General features: G+C 42.1%; 3 long non-coding RNA genes across 3 annotated transcripts in view; 1 reads left to right on the top strand and 2 right to left on the bottom strand.

The window, feature by feature from the left end:
• Positions 1-20,057, bottom strand: part of LOC309705064 — a 111,470-nt gene that overhangs the window by 55,270 nt on the left and 36,143 nt on the right. The window lies entirely within an intron of this gene.
• On the bottom strand, positions 13,860-14,629 carry LOC309705060. The gene is made up of 3 exons (XR_014276469.1): positions 14,433-14,629; positions 14,281-14,341; positions 13,860-14,170 (listed from the first exon to the last, which is right to left on the bottom strand). It is a non-coding gene; the product is annotated as an uncharacterized lncRNA (long non-coding RNA).
• LOC309705054 lies at positions 15,469-18,635 on the top strand. Its single transcript, XR_014276463.1, has 3 exons — positions 15,469-16,323; positions 18,288-18,474; positions 18,578-18,635. It is a non-coding gene; the product is annotated as an uncharacterized lncRNA (long non-coding RNA).

Genomic DNA, 20,057 nt, shown 5'->3' with positions numbered 1-20,057 from the left:
TGTGTTCATGTCAAACACTGGCTCAGGTCAGACTCCTTCATCCTTCTCCAGCGTGAGGCCGCCCTCAGACCCACAGGAGCTCTGACCTTTGACCTCCTGACCCTAACCATTTTAGTCTTGTTGCATCTGCAAATCCATCCAAACTGTAGCCGAGCAAAAGAAGCTGGAAGTTGTTCTATGAATGATGTTGTTGAAGGAGCTTGGAAAGAAAAGCGTCTGGACTTCTTTAAGTTGCTTGAAGAGGGACATGGACGTCTTAACGCCCACTTACATCCTGGGACATTTGATCACAGGAAATCACATGATGGGGTGGGGCTAGATCTCACAATGGGTTCACCCAAAACCTTGGCTGATTGAGACCCACACCCGTTCTCACACCGTGGCTCGTGTGATTAGGTAGAGGATCAACAGGGGCTCCGTGTCCCTGAATTTAAACTGAATCTAAACACACCGTGCACAATGCCAAGTTAGATAATGGTTAAAAGAACAAGATAAGAATAAATAAAAAGATAAAATAAGGATAAAAAATAACTTAAAAAAATAAAATAAAAAGATAAATAACTGCAAATAAGTACAAATAAGTAACTGAAGACACGTGTGGTCTGCAGATGTCGATGTACATGGATGTACATGGAGTTTAATGTGCAAAATGAACTTAGTGTGCAAAGTGACCTGATGTGCAAACTGCAGTTTGAGGTCGGTCAGCTGTTCAGGAGTCTGATAGCAGTGGGGAAGATGGAGTTGTTGAGTCTGGATGTTCTACATTTCACACTTCTGAACCTTCGTCTCGAGGGCAGAGGTGTGTCTCTCCTCTGGACTCTGTGATGGTAGCTGCTCTGCAGAGAGGGCAGCGGGGTCCTGATGATCTTCTCCACAGTTGTTATCACTCTCTGCAGGCGTTTGCGGTTTGCAGTAGTGCTGCCGTACCATGCAGTGATGCAGCTGTCAGGCTGCTCTCCACAGTGCAGCTGTAGAACCTGCTGAGGATCTTGGCCAACATACCAAATTTCCTCAGCCTCCTCAGGAAATACAGCAGCTGCTGAGCCTTCTTGACCAGCTGTGTGAGTTTGAGTCCCTCACTGACTCAAACTCCTTCAGTGACACTTGCAGCCTTGCAGATTAGTTTGCTGATCCTGATGCATCTCTGGAGCTGATGCTGTCCCCCAGCAGACAACAACAACATAGATGCTCTCACTAGTCCACTTTACCCTCTAATCACATCTCTGACATCTGCAGGTTGCTCCATAGAGACTCTTGTGCAATGCCAGGTGTTTGTGTTTGTCTGTAGGTACACATTAGATATGACCATAGACGCACACACACAAGTGAACACAGCAGCACAGATGGTTTCCACCTGCTTCCCTCTTTCTTCACACAACTGTGAGGATGATGAAGAGGTTTCAGGACGAGGTGGTCAGCAAGCACAGGATAAAGCAGGGCCATGAAACTCTCTGGTGCAGCAGATGTTTAATCAGACTCAGCTTTAGGCTTCTTTTCCCACCTGGCAGCAAAGTAACAGCTTCACTAATGTGAACAGTCACAATGTTAAACGTTTCTATATCTTCATATATTTTTATCTGTTGATGCTGCAGAATAAAGTCTGTTAACAGAGTGCAGGATGTGTAGAGCAGGTCCAGCTCTCCCTTTACTGTGTCCACTTTCATCAGCCCCTGTGAAGTGACACAGAGTGCATGTGTGTCTGTCAGCTGTTGTTTGTTGTGAAGGATGGAACAAATGAACACACACTTTTAGAGAAATCTGAAAAAGCAACACGTGCTTGGGCTCCTTCTGTGCTCGTCTTCATTAATGCTGATCTTTCTTTCCTGTTTGTTCTTTGGCACAAGCTTCAGTCTTTTCTCCCAGGGCTCCTTCACACTTAGAAACACACCTACATTCATTTATACACAAACATCATGAAACAAAGGCTTTGTAAAAGAGGACACGAGATCCTCTCTGAACAGCACATTCATATCAAACACAGGACTGAACAGGATATACTGAGTCTGTGCTGTTTTCATTGTTACTTGCTGAGTATTTTTCCAGTGTTTGAAATGTGACTCAAGTCTGATTCTTCTACTGTGTGTGAACTCTAAGCAGCTGCATTAAACAGCTGCTTTTCAAACCAGGCTCAATCCTATGACTCTGTGAATGTAAACTTTTGTCACCTGCATGAATAACAATCCTTGATCTAGTCAGGACTGCAGTGCTCCTGTGATCCCAGCTTATAGATGGAGGCTAGCATGAGAGGCTCAGCAGCTAAAGCAGCACACCTGGGTCTCCCAGCCTATTAAAAGCAGCCCTTTGCTTCACCTGCTTCACTAAACATTATTATTATTATTTAAGCAGAGTGGTGTGATTGATGTAGGCATTGCTGTGTGACAGGAGGACTTTTCTTGAAACAGCTCGTGTGACGTGAGCTGACGTAAAAACAGTGATGTTAGCTTGATTCTCTTGGCTAAAACTATTTTAAAAAGAGGGTCAATCATGCAAATCTGCCAATAGAAGCCAAAGTTACAGCCCCTCAGAGTTTAAAGAGAAAAGGCCCGTTTCCAACACTCGGTTGTGCAAAGGGAAACAGGCCCACAGTGCCTGAGTGTGTGGGTAATTCTTCAAATAATATTCAAAAGCAAACATTTTTAAGCATGTAAATAAAATTCAATCATTTCTGCTCTTCAATACCTAAGAAATGAAAACTGGCAGATGGTCCCAAAATGTGAAACGCCTGGCTATCTGTGCATTTAGTGCTGCAAGTTTTCACTGTTTACCTTCAGAAGCATAAATCTCTGCACAGATAATGTTCATATGTGGATTCCTGGTTTTCTGCAGTTAATTGTGACCCAAAGCGTATTTTTAAAGTGGTTCCAGGCAATAAAGTCTAAAAATAAATACATCTACTTCCTTTTTCTGTGTTCCAGCCTCAGTGACTCTGACACAGTGCTGTAATATTTACACCTCTGATGAAAGCAGAGTTTGTAGTTGCAGAGAAATACTCGACTCATTTTGGGCATTTACGAGCAGGAACCTCAGAAAGCCCCTCGCTGCTTCACTGGTTAAGAAGCAAAGCAAACATTAGTTCACAGTGATGTTAATTAAGGCCCAAAGTTTAGGAACGAACGTCAGCACTTCACTAATGAATGTAATGCTGATTCATGTGCTTGTTTTGTAATGTGCATGTTGTGCGTTGCTATTTCCCATATTCTTTGGCACTGATAGATGAAGAGTCTCAGGCAGGACCGAGGCTGCCAGCTGCTGACAGTGAGCAGGGAGAGAGCAGCAGAAGCTGGGCAAGAGCAGGGCACCTTCAGCCCCCTTCATCAGTCAGAAATCATTTGGGTGTCTGTGTGAAATGTCTGATTTTTAAAATCTTTTTGTAGACATATTTATTAAATGTTTAACAATTATATAGAAGAAAGACAATGTAAAGAACAAAACATGACAAAACAAAAATGAGTTGAAGTTATGAACTGTTTCTGAGAGACAAATAACACCAGGATCCTTTTTGTGTAGCTGACAGCTGGTAACTGTGCAGGGGCGGCTCTAGCAAAGTGTTGCCAGGGGGGCAGGTAGGGCATTAACAGGGAGAGGGGGGCACAAAGAAATACTTTTCTTTCTTATTCTCATTTAAAATGCTTTTAATAAATAATTATCTGAATCTTACAACAAACGTTTTCATCTGATGTAAAATGTATAGAAATCCATTATTGTACATAGTCATTTTTTAGGGTCCCATCATAATTTCTTCAGAAGTAAGTACTGCATATGATGCCAGTGTTTCCCACATTTTCTAGATTCTGCACCAGTACTGTGTGTAAAATGCATCAAAAAGTCAGTTTGATTCTTTCTCAGCTGTCTTTCTGTCTCCTTTCACTTTTTAAAGGTTGCCATGTTAGAAAACATATTTTGCCCTGCCGTGCTGTTTATTGATGTGGCAAATGAAAGGTTTATGAAAACATATCTAAATCTGTCATCAGTAATCAGCAATGATCATGTCTCACCTCTAGTCTCTGTCTTAATGTCAGGTTTTCACCGTGTGTTGTAGATGTTCAGGAGGTTAACTCGACCAACAGTCTACTTCCTGTTTAGAATACCAGGACAGGGAGGATGGTGCAGGTTTAAGTTTATTAGACTGATGCATGTATACCAACAAGACAGCGTCCATCACTGTGACAACAGCGTTTGTTTTCATTCAAAGGCTTCATGGTTTTTCCTTTAATACCTGGGGGGCCGGTCTCCAGTCAAAATGCCCGGGACCATTTTTTGTCCCAGTCCAGCCCTGGTGTCAGATCTGCATGCAGTGTCAATGAGACGATCAACAACAGATCAGACAAAACACTCAGGCGGACACTCCTCTGTAGAAGGAAACATGGAAAGTGTGAGGTAATCAGTGCACAACATCACTTTGTATTTCAGGCTGTTTTTATATAGAACTTCAGCACCAATGTAAAAGTTCTGGTTTTAGGAAGATGAAGAACATTTTCAGGAAGGATGCCGTCTGCAAGCAGAGCTGCTTGAACCTCAGCGCTGAGGTCCAGACTACTTCCTGTGAAGCCACGTAATGTAAATCTGCTGCTGTAACTTCACAGTTTACTGAAGCTAAATGCAACTGAAGGAAACGGTTTCCAGGGCCTAATCCGTGGATCGACTTCCTTCGAGGCGTGGACGTCTATCAGCAGAGAATGTCCCTTAGTCTGTAACACAGTCAAATATATTCTCAAGTAATATTCAAGCATGCCATTCAGCGTGTTAGTACGAGCTCGGGAGCAGCTTGGGAGAACAAGAAAACAGAGACTGCTTTAGATTGTCTTCCCAAATTGACTCAACTTTATTCACAAGTACAACAGTTTATATAGAGGGTAAAATTCATGAGACAGCAGATTATCAGTTTAAACCAGTACAGACCAAGATAAGGGAGCGTCTTCCTGCCCTTGGGTGAAGAAGCATCCTTTGTATAGTGTATCAGTTCAGCTACAATTGTGATTATCTCAGCGACATATTTTCAAGGCACAAAACGAAGAGTTCTTTCATTAGTGAAATCTGAAACAAACCATTTGGCCTTCAACAGGCGTCTAAAAGATTAAGAAACTAATGTAGCTGAGGGAGTGATCTCTGTGGTATTTCAACCTTGTACCAGCCTGTGATTCTCACACATCAATTCTTGGGTCAAAGAGAAAAATAACTAAAACAAAGGGGCCTTATTGAATGACAGAGTTTTCCTGCATAATGTCACTATAAAACAATATCCAGTAAATGCTACCATGGTACTAAAATACCTAACAGTTCCCCTCTTTTATTATTTTTAAAAATAATAACTCAAATAGAAAGGAAAAATCACAAATGTAATAACATAATATAAAAAGCAAATCATAAAATGTAATAGTTCACAACCTAATGTTCAATATACACATCAGGAACATCATTGGTAACATCTGGCACATCCTCAGGATCAATTTGTGCTAATTGCAAATACATTGAAGTAGCTGTACTAGTAGCTATATGGGTTATCATTGAACGTACACAGGGTATCATGGTTTATTGGTGGTGTCTGTGTTGCTTTCTACTGATTTTAGAGAACGTGAGGAGTGTACTAGGTGGGTGTCTTGCCAAGTGGAGCATGAGGTATTGTCAGCAAAATGTGGCTTGCAGAAATGTGAACAGGGTTGCAGTTTACAATACGAAATAGTAAATAAAAATCCTAAGGTTAATGCAGTAGATATGATTAATAACCTAAATATATAAAAAAGACAGTTCTTTAGTCGTCTCCTGGCCTGGTCCCAGGTTTGAGAGACACCGTATAAGCGTCGTGTGATGACAATGGGCATTTCATTTTCTCCATTATCAGGATGAAACGAGTCTATCTTTATCAGGTTAGACATTGTGTGGTACTCTAGGCTTTCTGTTCCTGCTGGATGTTCGAGTACCTTGTTGTTGTTCTTTCAGGCGTTGTGTGTTAATCAGTGATTGTGTGTGTGTAGGTGGATTGGATCCGGGCGTTGGCTCGCCTGAGTCGTCATCTACTTGATCCGACGCCTTAGGTGGTTTGGTGGGGCTGGTCTTAACCCTGCTGGCATGAATCCACTGAGGTTGTCCGTCTGTTAGGATGCTGGTTCTCGTCACTGCAAGTACAGTCTGGGGGCTGGAACACGCGGCCTCCCCGAGTGCCCTTGGTTTTAGCGACTTTACCAACACCGCATCTCCTGGTTTCCACGGATGGGTTGGATCTATGGAAGGGAGAGGCTGAGAGAGACAAACTTTCTGATAGTTATTATTCAGTGTTTCTACCAGGTTATGAACATAGTCAGACAATGCAGTGTCTATGTCCCCTTCCAATAGCGGTGCCCCTCTGGAGGCTGACCATGGTGTTGGAAACGGTCTTCCCATGATTATTTCAAATGGAGATAATTTGGTTGCTGCGGATGGAGTCATTCTAATCTCGCAGAGGATTTGAGGAAGTAGTTTGATCCAGGTCATTCCTGTTTCTATCATTGCTTTAGTCAGGCGATTTTTTATGGTCCTATTCATTCTTTCTACAACTCCTGAACTCTGAGGATGGTATGGCACATGATATTTCCAGTCTATTGCTAGAGTTTTAGCACACTTTTGAATTACTTCTGATGTGAATGAAGGTCCTCTATCACTGTTAATTTGGTGAGGTATTCCAAATCTGGGTATTATTTCATTGCATTCTATCATATATTTTTTACAGGACTTTTTAATCAGCCTACTTTCCTTATCACAAATAGTATTTAACATTTCTACTGACCTGTTTTCTGGCGATAATCGTTCGGGATAGGGCTCCGGAAATACATTAGGATGCATTAAACTTATAGTTCTTAAGTTCGAGACGAAATCAGTCACGTAAGCACTTCCGCATGTTCTGGATACGTAATCATGGAAGTCTTCATTGATTCGCGAGCGTGGGTTAAACGTAACCGGAAGTGGGAGTCGTACGGAGCCGCTATTTGTGATTTTATATTTAATTTTTTTCGGTTTTACAGTTAATTTTGATTTTTTTATCGGACCCGTCTAAGGTCTTTGAATTATTCTGACCCATGGTCAGTGATTTCCAGAGGGGTTTAGACGCTTGAAGGATTTAAGTTAGTTTTTATTTTTGCTGTGGCACACCTGAGGTTACTTGATTTTTTGCTAGCAATTTTATCTTTTTAGTGAGCAACTTCTCACTTTTTAACGAGCAACTTCTCGTTTTATGACCCCAGGCAACTTCCTGTGTCCTTTCTGCTGGTGAGCAACTTCTTAGTTTATGACAGCAGGCAACTTCCTGTGTCCTTTCTGCTTTTATTTACAAAACAACAGGCAACTTCCTGTGTTTCTATGTGGGCCACTAAAGAAGGCTCCTCAGCGTATCCCACTTGTTACTATGTGGGCCACTGAAGAAGGACTCGTCAGCGTATCCCGTTTCTATGTGGATCACTGAGAAAGGCATAACACAGTCTTATAAAATAAAAGACGAGTGCCTACCTTCGTCAGGATCCCACTTCTGACACCAAAATTGAAGGAAACTGTTTCCAGGGCCTAATCCGTGGATCGACTTCCTTCGAGGCGTGGACGTCTATCAGCAGAGAATGTCCCTTAGTCTGTAACACAGTCAAATATATTCTCAAGTAATATTCAAGCATGCCATTCAGCGTGTTAGTACGAGCTCGGGAGCAGCTTGGGAGAACAAGAAAACAGAGACTGCTTTAGATTGTCTTCCCAAATTGACTCAACTTTATTCACAAGTACAACAGTTTATATAGAGGGTAAAATTCATGAGACAGCAGATTTATCAGTTTAAACCAGTACAGACCAAGATAAGGCAGCGTCTTCCTGCCCTTGGGTGAAGAAGCATCCTTTGTGTAGTTTATTAGTTCAGCTACAATTGTGATTATCTCAGCGACATATTTTCAAGGCACGAAATAAAGAGTTCTTTCATTAGTGAAATCTGAAACAAACCATTTGGCCTTCAAGAGGCGTCTAAAAGATTAAGAAACTAATGTAGCTGAGGGAGTGATCTCTGTGGTATTTCAACCTTGTACCAGCCTGTGATTCTCACACATCAATTCTTGGGTCAAAGAGAAAAATAACTAAAACAAAGGGGCCTTATTGAATGACAGAGTTTTCCTGCATAATGTCACTATAAAACAATATCCAGTAAATGCTCCCATGGTACTAAAATACCTAACAGCAACGTTACCATATAATCTGTTTTCAACAAAGGTTTCACTCCGTCCGGTGTTGATGGAATGATTCAGGCCGTACTCGTCAGGCTTCCCATCGACCACACGCATTTCAGTCACAAACCCCGTGACTGACAACAAGGGAAACAGCAGAAGAAAAGGCAAGGCAAGGCAAGGCAAGTTTATTTGTATAGCACAATTCAACAACAAGGTGATTCAAAGTGCTTTACAGAGACATTAGAAACAAGAACAAATAAAAAGCATGATTTAAAATTGATTAAAACAAGCAAATAAACTAACTAACTAATTAACAAACAAACAAACAAACAAACAAACAAACAAAACAGTATATAAAATCAAAACAGATAAAATCAGAACAGTAGATAAAATCAGTAGTTAAATGTAAGTTTTGAAATTTAAGCTTAAAGTGTGGATTTGGTGCTTTATTCAAATGCAGCTGAGAACAGGTGAGTCTTCAACCTGGATTTAAATAAACTGAGTGTTTCAGCTGATCTGAGGCTTTCTGGGAGTTTGTTCCAGATATAAGGAGCATAAAAGCTGAATGCAGCTTTTCCGTGTCTGGTTCTGACTCTGGGAACTGATAAAAGACCGGATCCAGATGACCTGAGGGATCTGGATGGTTCATACTGGGTCAGGAGGTCATTGATGTATTTTGGTCCTAAACCATTCAGAGCTTTATAGGCCAGCATCAGAACTTTAAAGTCTATCCTCTGACGGACAGGCAGCCAGTGTAAGGACCTCAGAGCTGGACTGATGTGGTCCACTTTTTTGGTCTTAGTGAGGACTCGAGCAGCAGAGTTCTGAATGAGCTGTAGTTGTCTGACTGATTTTTTAGGTAGACCTGTAAAGATGCTGTTACAGTAATCAAGCCTACTAAAGATGAATGCATGGACTAGTTTTTCCAGGTCCTGTTGAGACATCAGATCTTTTATCCTTGATATATTCTTGAGGTGATAGTAAGCTGACTTTGTTATTGTCTTAATGTGTTTTTCTAAGTTTAGGTCTGCATCCATCACTACACCCAAATTTCTCACCTGGTTTGTGGTTTTTAGATGTATAGATTGAAGTTCTCTGGTGACCTGTAATCGTTTTTCTTTGGCGCCAAAGACTATTACCTCAGTTTTGTTTTTGTTTAGCTGGAGAAAATTGTGGCACAACCAGTCATTGATTTCCTCAATGCATTTACCAAGAGCCTGTACAGGGCCTCGGTCTCCTGGTGACATTGTGATATATATTTGTGTGTCATCTGCATAGCTGTGATAGTTTATTTTGTTGTTGTTTATAATCTGTGCCAGTGGGAGCATGTAGATGTTAAACAGAAGGGGTCCCAAGATGGAACCTTGGGGAACTCCACATGTGATACTTGTCTGCTCAGATGTGAAGTTACCTATTGATACAAAGTATTTCCTGTTTTCTACGTATGTTTTGAACCAGTTTAGTACAGTTCCTGAAAGACCTGTCCAGTTCTCCAGTCGTTTGAGTAATATGTTGTGGTCAACTGTATCAAATGCTGCACTGAGATCCAGTAAAACTAGGACTGACATTTTTCCACTGTCTGTATTCAGACATATGTCATTAAACACTTTGGTCAGAGCGGTTTCAGTGCTGTGGTTCTGTCTAAAACCTGACTGGAAGGCATCGTAGCAATTATTCTGTTTTAAGAAGTAACTGAGCTGTTGAGAAACTGCTTTTTCAATGATCTTACTTAAAAACGGGAGATTTGAGATCGGCCTGTAGTTGTTCATTTGTGTCTTGTCAAGATTGTCCTTTTTCAGTATAGGTTTTATTACAGCAGTTTTTAGTGATTCTGGAAACACACCTGATAATAAAGAAAAGTTGACGATCTGTAACAGGTCTGACTCTAAAGTCTTTGAGACCTTTTTGAAAAAACTTGTTGGCAGGACATCTAAACAGCAGGAGGAGGAGTTCAGTTTACCTAAGATGTCCTCCAGGTCTTTGCTGTTAATAGGTTGAAACTGTTTCATGGTGTTTAAACAGTTTTTTGGTGGACACAGTACATATCCTGGATCTGCTGTTGATGTACCAATTGCTTGTCTAATTTTTTGGATTTTTTCAGTGAAGAATTTGGCAAAGTCATTGCAGGCCATGGTCGAATGAAGTTCAGCTGCCACTGACACAGGAGGGTTTGTTAGCCTGTCAACTGTAGAAAATAAGACCCGAGCATTATGGCTGTTTTTAGTGATGATGTCAGAGAAGTAGGACCTCCTTGCATTCCTCAGTTGTAAATTATAATTGTGAAGTTTCTCTTTATAAATGTCATAATGAACCTGGAGGTTTGTTTTTCTCCATCTGCGCTCAGCTTTCCTACACTCTCTTTTTTCTTTTTTCACCAGTGTGGAGTTTCTCCATGGAGACTTTTTCCTTCCAGAGATAACCTTCACCTTAATGGGAGCAATAGTGTCCATTACATTTAACATGTTAGCATTGAAGCTATTGACGAGCTCATTGACTGACCCTCTGGGCAGGTCAGGTGTTAATGGGAAGACCTGGTTAAAAATTGCACTACTGTGTTCAGTTATACACCGTTTTGTGATCACTGTTGTTGATATATTTGTGTGGGCTGAGATTTTACTTTCAAAGAAAACACAGTAATGATCAGACAGGCCCACATCAGACACAGTAACCTTTGAAATGCTCAGGCCTTTGGAGATCAGTAGGTCAAGAGTGTGTCCTCTATTATGTGTGGCCTCTGTTACATGCTGAGTCAGCCCAAAGTTGCCCAGAGTGTTACTCAGGTCTTTAGTCCCTTTGTCCTGAGGGTTGTCCACATGAATGTTAAAATCCCCAGCAATAATTACACAGTCAAAATCAACACAGATCACAGACAGCAGTTCACTGAGGTCATTAAAAAAGTCTGTGCAGTATTTGGGAGGCCTGTAAACATTAAGAAACACAACTTTGGATGGGGCCTTCAGCTGTAAAGCCACATATTCAAAAGACTGAAAACTTCCAGGAGATAGCTGCTTACATTGAAATGATTCATTAAATAAGACAGCAACCCCTCCTCCTCTCCTGCTCGCCCTGACCTCACTGATAAAACTGTAGTTAGGAGGGGTCGTCTCGATGAGAACAGCTCCACTGTTACTTTGGTCCAACCAAGTTTCAGTTAAAAACATAAAATCAAGGCTGTGCTCAGTGATTAAATCATTAATTAAAAATGTTTTCCCAGCTAGAGATCTAATGTTTAATAAAGCCAACTTAAGTGTTTTAGAGGTATTACTTGTCCCCTCGTGTTTGGGAGCAGTCTGTGGCACACAAGGTATGTTTACTATGTTTAAAGATCTTTTAGAGTGCAGCTCTCTGTGTTTTGACCAGGCCACATGTCTCCTGTCACCTAAAAGTACAGAAATTTTAAAACCTTCTAGTAAACAGGGTCCCAGCTTCTCCTGGGAAAAGTCATCACTGCCATAATCCTCACAGCCCGGACCCTTCACACATCACGCATCAGACTGCGGAGACAGGGCATGAAGAGGAACTAAGGGGGGCGAGGCTGGGCAATGTGACTTCGATTGCTCTGTTGAGGGTGGGGCTCGATGGCGAACCTTTGGCCGCTCTGGTGGGGGGTTTATGGGGGACAAAAAGGGATTGGGACGGGGGGTAGATCTGAGCCCAGCATTGACCCGCTCCATCATCTCCTCAGTGAATTTCAGGTGTGGGGAGGAGGGAGAAAGGGAGGGGGAGGAGGGTGATGGCCTGTCAGGGGTTTGGGGGACTGGGGAAGGTCGTGGTCCCTTGTCCTGGTCGTTGGTGTTGTTGAGAGAGTTGGAGGCAAATAGGGACCCCTCTTCTTGCCTTAGATGTCTCTCCTTTCTGAGGCTCTTCCTCAGATGCCATGGATGTCTCTCCTTTCTGAGGCTCTTCCCGGGTGGGGGCAAATGGAGCTCCTCCTCAAGGTTTCTGCTGGGCTTTGTCTGTTCTTGGAGTACTGTTTGTTCCTCTTTATGAGATAACTCCTCGTTTATCTCAGCCTTGGCACCAAGCACGGATGGATGACGTATGGAATAAAACAAGTTGGAGGTGAACAGTTTCACCCCTGACTTGTTAAAATTAAATCCATTTGCTTTGAACAGATGCCTGCGTTCCCAAAAAATATTAAAGTTGTCGATAAAGTGCACTGAGTGGTCAGCACATGCTGATATAAGCCATTTATTCAGTGTAAACAACCTGCTGAATCTCTCGTCTCCTCCTCTGACCGGCGGTACAGGTCCACTGATGAATACAGCTGCATTCAGAGAGTTTACAGTATTTAATAATCCAGTAAAGTCCCGTTTCAGAACCTCCGACTGTTGTTTGGACACATCGTTTGACCCTGTATGCAGAACAATGTTTGTCACAGTTGGATATTCATCTGCAATTTGAAGAATTCTCTCCTTCAGGTTGTTGACCATATCGTTAGGAAAGCAGAGGACTTTAGTGTTCTTACCGCACATCCTTTGTACATCCTTTACGGCAGAGTCACCCACAATCAGAGTTTCAGGCCTAGCCTTTAGCTTTCCCTGTGGCCTTTCACTTTTCAACAGATTTTCAGACCTTATTTCGCTGCTTTTAGATGGATGGTTGTCCGATATAGATCCAGGGTCCTTTGATAGTGGAGCAAATCTGTTCTGCAGTTTCACATTCAGTTGTTTTGGAGGTTTGTTGTTAACCTTCCTATTCACGGTTGTCCAGTCCTGTTTCCTCCCGTATATAGGGGTAGAAGAGCTTCTCTGTCTCGTAGGAAGTGAAGGCCAGTCGGTTTCAGAGATTTCAGCTCGCTGTGCCCTGCCTGTGATACGTCCTCCCCCTTCCAGGAGACATGATTTATGTCTTGGTTTTGCACCAAGACAGTCTAAGGGGGGATTATCACTTGAGGATTTATAATAATGCACAGAGTCTACTTTCTTGGTCATGTTATCTGTGCTCCTTAGCTGTGTACTAGCTTGCTCATCGCCATTGTTTTGAATCAAAGGTAAGGTTGTTTCATTTCCACACAGTCCATTTACCTCCACGTTTACTTCTAAGCGATGAATTTTTGTCTCCAGTACTGCAATCTTCTGCAGGAGGCTGTGGTAGTCATCTGTGGAGAGGGAAGGCATCTTGTTGCTAGTTAGCCTAGCGGTTAGCACCTTTCCAGGCTATTGAGGCTGCTCGGTGCCCAGACGCTGTAATCAGGCTTCAGCTGTGTCTAGGCCACAGACACACGGAGCGCTGAGGACAAGGTAACCATAAAATGTTGCTGTTTCTGTTAAGAACACTCTAGTCCTAATGATCTACAAGTGTCCAGAAGTTATCGCAGGTAAGCTCACACGGAAAAAAGGGAAAAAATCAGCATAAAAATCAATAAAAATCAATATAAGAAGCAAAGCATTTAAGAGCAAAGAGATGAAGCGTCCACACTCACAAAGGGGAGGAGCTAAGACAACAGCGTTTGTTTTCATTCAAAGGCTTCATGGTTTTTCCTTTAATACCTGGGGGGCCGGTCTCCAGTCAAAATGCCCGGGACCATTTTTTGTCCCAGTCCAGCCCTGGTGTCAGATCTGCATGCAGTGTCAATGAGACGATCAACAACAGATCAGACAAAACACTCAGGCGGACACTCCTCTGTAGAAGGAAACATGGAAAGTGTGAGGTAATCAGTGCACAACATCACTTTGTATTTCAGGCTGTTTTTATATAGAACTTCAGCACCAATGTAAAAGTTCTGGTTTGAGGAAGATGAAGAACATTTTCAGGAAGGATGCCGTCTGCAAGCAGAGCTGCTTGAACCTCAGCGCTGAGGTCCAGACTACTTCCTGTGAAGCCACGTGATGTAAATCTGCTGCTGTAACTTCACAGTTTACTGAAGCTAAATGCAACGTTACCATATAATCTGTTTTCAACAAAGGTTTCACTCCGTCCGGTGTTGATGGAATGATTCAGGCCGTACTCGTCAGGCTTCCCGTCGACCACACGCATTTCAGTCACAAACCCCGTGACTGACAACAAGGGAAACAGCAGAAGAAAAGATGTGAAAAATACTGGATGATGATGATGGAGGATTAACCGCGGTGGTTAAACTGTTTCCTGTCTTTGTGGGCGTACTCACAGGGAAGTTTCCAGGCACGTCAGTCTTGGTGGCTAAAGTCTCCATTTTCCAACATGTATCGCTACAGGTGCAAAGACACAACATTAATCATCAGTGTAAATATTTTAATGCTGTCCAAACGGTGTTTGCTTTGTCTGTCCTCTCGCGCTCACAGAGGAAACGAGGACGCCACCTTCAACCCATCTTCAGTTGGCTCAACCATGGCCGGACTTCCTGTTGGCTTTGTGACAGCAAACCACTTGAAATGAGAGCAAACTGCAGTCAAGCAGCACTTACAGCAACCTGTGGACACGCAAATGGAAAGCACTGAGAATCATACAGAAGCATAAGAGCTGTTTATGGTAACACGTGTGTGTGTGTGTGTGTGTGTGTGTGTGTGTGTGTGTGTGTGTGTGTGTGTGTGTGTGTGTGTGTGTGTGTGTGTGTGTGCACATTAATAACACACTGATGTATGTTAGTTTGATTTATGCTATATCTGAGAAAACAATTGCAGAATTTTACATCAAAGTTTCCAAAGCTGATGTTTTGTTGTTCACTCTGTTTTATATTCATATAGTTTGTTGTTTTTAAATCAGTGGACAAAATAAATATTATCACACAAAATCCAGGGTGAAACATAACCAAATAACCTAAATGGTGAAGTCATTATAGAAGTACATGTTGCAAAGGTCAGCCTCCTGTATAGACTGCTAAACTGTCTGGGGGGGCCCTGCCTGTCCTCGTTGGATAAGCTCCACCCCTTTTCCATAAGACGGAGACATTTGTATGAAAATAGATGGGCAGTAAAATAAAAAATAAAAAATATTATGGATGACTCTGTAAATCAAAGTCGGCCTGAGGCAGAAGCAGAAACCATGAGGAGCACAGCACCACTCCCAGAAGGGCACGAAGTGAAGCCATAGCTGCTGAAGAGTGAAGACGTGATGATGGAGGAGATCACAGATGAAGATCTGCTGCCTGCTGACTCTTTATATAGAAGAGTGAGACTATCTCCCCACCAGCAGCTGCACTTATACAAACCCCAGGTGCTGGGATGGCTTTGAACATGTGACATTTTCTGCAAACACATGGACAGTTTCATAAGCACAAAGATTATTCCTGCAGCGGCAGAATCGTATCCACTGTGTGAGAGGTGAACGTCAGACAGTTCTTAGAAAATGTAGTTTCTCTTTAAGCTTTTAACGTCTCTTTTACCCCCATTTGTCTAAAACTACTTGACAGCCCTTCATGTCAGAGGTTTATTACCTGTGCAGGATGGAGCACATGGTCTCAGTCAGGCTGGACACGATCACTCCTACAGGAAGTAAATGTGATTTTATTTCACCTGTGAAATGATGAAAAACAGCAGAATAGCTCACGCTAACAAACGGGTGTTGAAATGTTTCATTTTCTGCTGTTTCACAGGTCAAAAAGGGCGTCGAAGCAAACTGAAGCTGAGCTGCTGCTGCTGTTGTAGTGCAGCATCTGCTGTGTGCTTCATCAGAGAACCTTCTGTACACAGCAGACAGAGGCTGCTGCCACTGAAGTCCATCTGCTAGAGAGCTTTAAACACTGGTTATTGAAGTGGCTTTGATGATACTGATACACAGTCTTTGCTGCTGTCACAGGACAGGGATCCACCAGGGAGTAGTTGTCAGGATAAAGAGCCTTCGCTTCTCTAAATATAAACTGGATACTTGTAGGAAACTTTGGGAAGCAGCATTTTTCCTCATATCGTCTAAACTGAAGTTAGCTCAGGTGCTTCTTCCATACTTGCTCTGCAGAAAGCCAAAGAGTTTGGAGCTCTGCAAACATTTGCAGCACAGCTGGATGTTTGTAACTTTGGTCACCTCTGTATCATCCCTCAGATTCTTTCTGCACAGCTTTGAAACCACGACAGCACGAGTGATGCTGAGGAGACGTCCAGTTTAAACAGACCTTTATTCCTGGAACACAAACACATGAAGTGATGCTGCTAAAGAAGAACATTTAATCGCACTAATGAATCAAGCATCTGTTTGTCTGTCAGTCTGTCAACAGTTCCTCTGATCGACTTCAGACTTGGTGGGTGTTTTGTTTTTGCAGCGGTCAAAGTCGATCAGCGTGTTGCTTTGTCTGCTGTAAATCTGCCTGTACAAAGGGAAACATGTATGTTTTAGATGCAAACTCACAACATGGCTGCATTTTTGTGATTATGTGTATTTTATATTGATTTATTCTATTATGTTTTGTATATGAATCTTTACAAGTGTGTCGATACAAAGGCTTGATTAAAACAAAGGTCTCAGCTGTGCTGTTAGGGATGCTCTCATATTTGTTTCAAATGTAATAAATCAAAGGATTTCAGGCTTTTCATCCTTTTTATTTGTTTGGTTCTAACAGCAGCTGGATAAAAACATGCAGGTGATGAATATAATTGTGTGATATTATGAGCATTGTGAATAAAGAAAGAGCAGAGATAGTAAAAAGGAAACAGGTGATGGACGTGAGATTTTCAGAACAAAAGCTCCTCAGTGAGACGATCACCTGGACACAAGGTCAGGCAGCTGGGACTCATCTAGAGAGCAAAATGGAAAAGTGATCTGTGCAGAACATCACTGTTGATTGCAGTTATTTACATCAGACTTCTTCTCTGAGATAAGAGCACCGTTTCTGGGAAAGATGACAGTATTTCCAGGCTGGATGCTGTTTGCAGGGAGAACTGAATGAAAGTCTCCTGCACCTCAGCGCTGAGGTCCACACCTGTGAACACAGATGAGCTCAATCTGCTGCAGCACGTAGAGCTTTACTGATCAGCAGGTTCAAAGGATTCAGCAGAGCGTAGAGTCAGAGCTAAATGCCACATCACCATAGAGTTTGTTAACAACAGCTTTCTTTGCCCTTTGTCTCGATGGACTGAATCAGGGATACTTGTCATACTTCACCTCAACCACGTCACTGAGAGACCCCAGCCTGACACAGCAGCAGAGATGATGAAAGCAGAAACAGCAAACAGATGCTTCAGTTGTGTTTCTCTCTGTGTGTGCGCTCACGCCCACTTGTGTGTGTGAACTTTCCACGTACCTCAGCTTGTTTCTCCAACATGAGCCATCAGGGCTGAAAAACATCACTAACACATGAATTCTTTCTCTTTTTGTTATCACCTGTGATCATGTGTCTCATGTTTCTGTCATTCACCAGTTCTTGTATAGTTACGTGTAACTAGACTTCTGTGGGACGTAAATGATTGTTTTGTATGCAGATCTGTACAAAGGATGTAAACACTTGATTACAAAGGAGATCTCAGCTGTGTTGTTGTGGATGGACTTCAACGTATTTGTTAAAAAAGAGAATAAAGCAAAGTGTTTTAGCTGTTTGGGAGTTTTTGTTTGATTCCATTCAGTTTTATTTCTATGGAGTCAAATAATAAGAAAGGCTCTAGAACAGCCCTGAGTTTGTCCAGGTGACACTCCTCTGAAGAACAAAGACAAAGAGGAAGAAGGGGACTCGTTTTCAAGTCTTGTTTCTTTCAAAATAAAAGCTGAAATGTTTTGGAAGCATGATAATATTTCAGCCAGGATGCCGTCTCCAAGGAGACCTGCACCTCAGCGCTGAGCTCCACATCACGCCCTGTGAAAGCACAGATATAAATCTGCTGCAGTGAGAAGAACTTTACCCAACACAAGTGTAGAAGTAGACATTTGACTTTACCTACAACCTGTTAACAACAAAGCTTTCATTGCCTCTGCTGTTGATGTCATGTAGGACTAATCATACTTCACATCAGCCATGCACACGTCAGAGGATCTCCAGGCTTTCAGTAATAAAGCCAAGCAGATGATGTGAACATAGCAATAGTAAAACATGCATCATAATCAGCTGTATGTGTCGACTATGTGGCACCTCAGTCTTGTTGGCATGAAGAAAAGTTGTGTAACATGTAGCATAAGGGCTGCAAAGACATCATGTAGACAGCAGTCGTCTGTTAGTCGTAACGTATCTCCTGTTAAAGAGTTAAATGTGCGTTCTCCATCTCTGTCCTCTCACAGCTCGCCGTACACCAACTCCAGCTGTGGTAACCATGGCTGTGCCCATCAACACGCTGAAGCTGAGACGCCACCCGTCACTATGGCGACTCCAATAGGGTTACCTGTCAGCTGTGGACGCATGAAAGGAAAACAGCAGAAACACAGACATGTTTACTGGAACATTTCCTATTGACAGCTTTATGGAAAAGTGGGTTTAAACACTTTTCTATGTTTTATTTTGTTTATTTATGGATTTATTGTGAAAGGAATTTCAAAGGTTTAATTTGACCTTTCCCCTGTTTTTCATACAGACTGGAGACGAATGGATGGTGCTTTCTTTGTTTGTCTAAAGATAATGAATAAAACTCTACAGACATCTTAAACCACCCTCCTTTCTATATATTTTGTTATATAAATGGAAAGTATATAAGACACAAACTGAGCTTATATGATACTAAGGACCCTGGAGGTCAGTCCACCTTTATAATTCAGCACAGCCTGGAGTCTTGGTCTTTTCTTGGATGTTGGTTCCCTTTGTTTCCATCCTCTGTTAAGATGTTTCAGTAATGTTGAGGTCTGGGGAGGCCAATCCATGGCTGACGTCCTGTGATGCTGCATTAGCAGTTTGTTCATAGTGAAAAATGAAGCCACTGCCAATCAGACATTTGCACAGTGGATCAACTTCTGATGGTACTGTCCTGAATTCCACACCTATAATATGTTTGCACGTACTGATGAATATGTGCAGCTGATTTTCAGTCCAGTTCCTGTGTGACAGACGCCAGTCTTTCTGCCTGTGTCCTTCCTTAACAATAGAGCCATCCTTCCACTGAGACTGTTTCTGATGAGGCTTCACTGAGCAGTAGATGGATCCCTCAGCTCATCTAATCGTCCTATTTCTAACACATGACTGTCAGAAACTGTTAATCTGCTGCAGCTCTTTAACTCCTCCACTTCTTTTTTTGTAATCTCTTAGTTTCCTCATCTTTTAAGGTGGCACTGCACACCAGATCCAAAGTCAACATGCTGTTATATGATGGAGTTGAACCTGTAATGGAGTTTGATTTAAACCAATCAGCAATTAAGTGAATGATGATGAGCAAAGATGGTGGAGGTGGTGGATGAAGACCCGGACAGCTGTGGTTGGCTCCTCGTATAGAGCAGAGTGAGGTTGTGTTTGCACATTATTATAAAACCATGTTCACCATATATTTTAGCTGCAGACAATAACATGATTTCTTTGCTGTGGTGATTTTATTCCACTTTGGTAAAATGGGAAACCATCATTTCTTGCTGTAATTCACACATTATTCCAAGAGCCTCAACACGAGCCTTGTAGTCCGACCATATATAGACAAATCAATAGTTGTGTTTGTAACAGCTCACGAACATGAATCGTTCCACATTACTTTAAAATCATTGTAAACTAAACTGGAATAAATGAGTGTTTATATATAGTTTTGTCTCAGCTGTTCATACACAGTGTTTCAGTTCTTATCAGAGTCCCACCGTCTCACTGTGGTGAACCTTTAGCTCTGTTGGAAGCGTGTTGTTAGACCAGGTTTCCCTCATTTAAAAATAATCTCTCATTAGAAATGGACATGATGTCTAAGACATAGAAATGCTTATTATGGGTTCACTTGATGTCACTGAAAAGATGCACATGGGTAACGTGCAGGCCGTCCAGCTCCGAGGTTTATCTCCTCACCTCGAGTCTGCGACACTCTCTCCGTGTCCTCTCAGATAAGGGCGCGCACATTTCTGCACCATCTTCTAAATTACAAAGAGCGA

This window comes from Aulonocara stuartgranti, assembly GCF_965226115.1.
Source record: "Aulonocara stuartgranti genome assembly, chromosome: 4".
Lineage (NCBI taxonomy): Eukaryota > Metazoa > Chordata > Actinopteri > Cichliformes > Cichlidae > Aulonocara > Aulonocara stuartgranti.
Note: the sequence above shows the minus strand (reverse complement) of the source record. Positions and strands in the feature narration are given on the sequence as shown.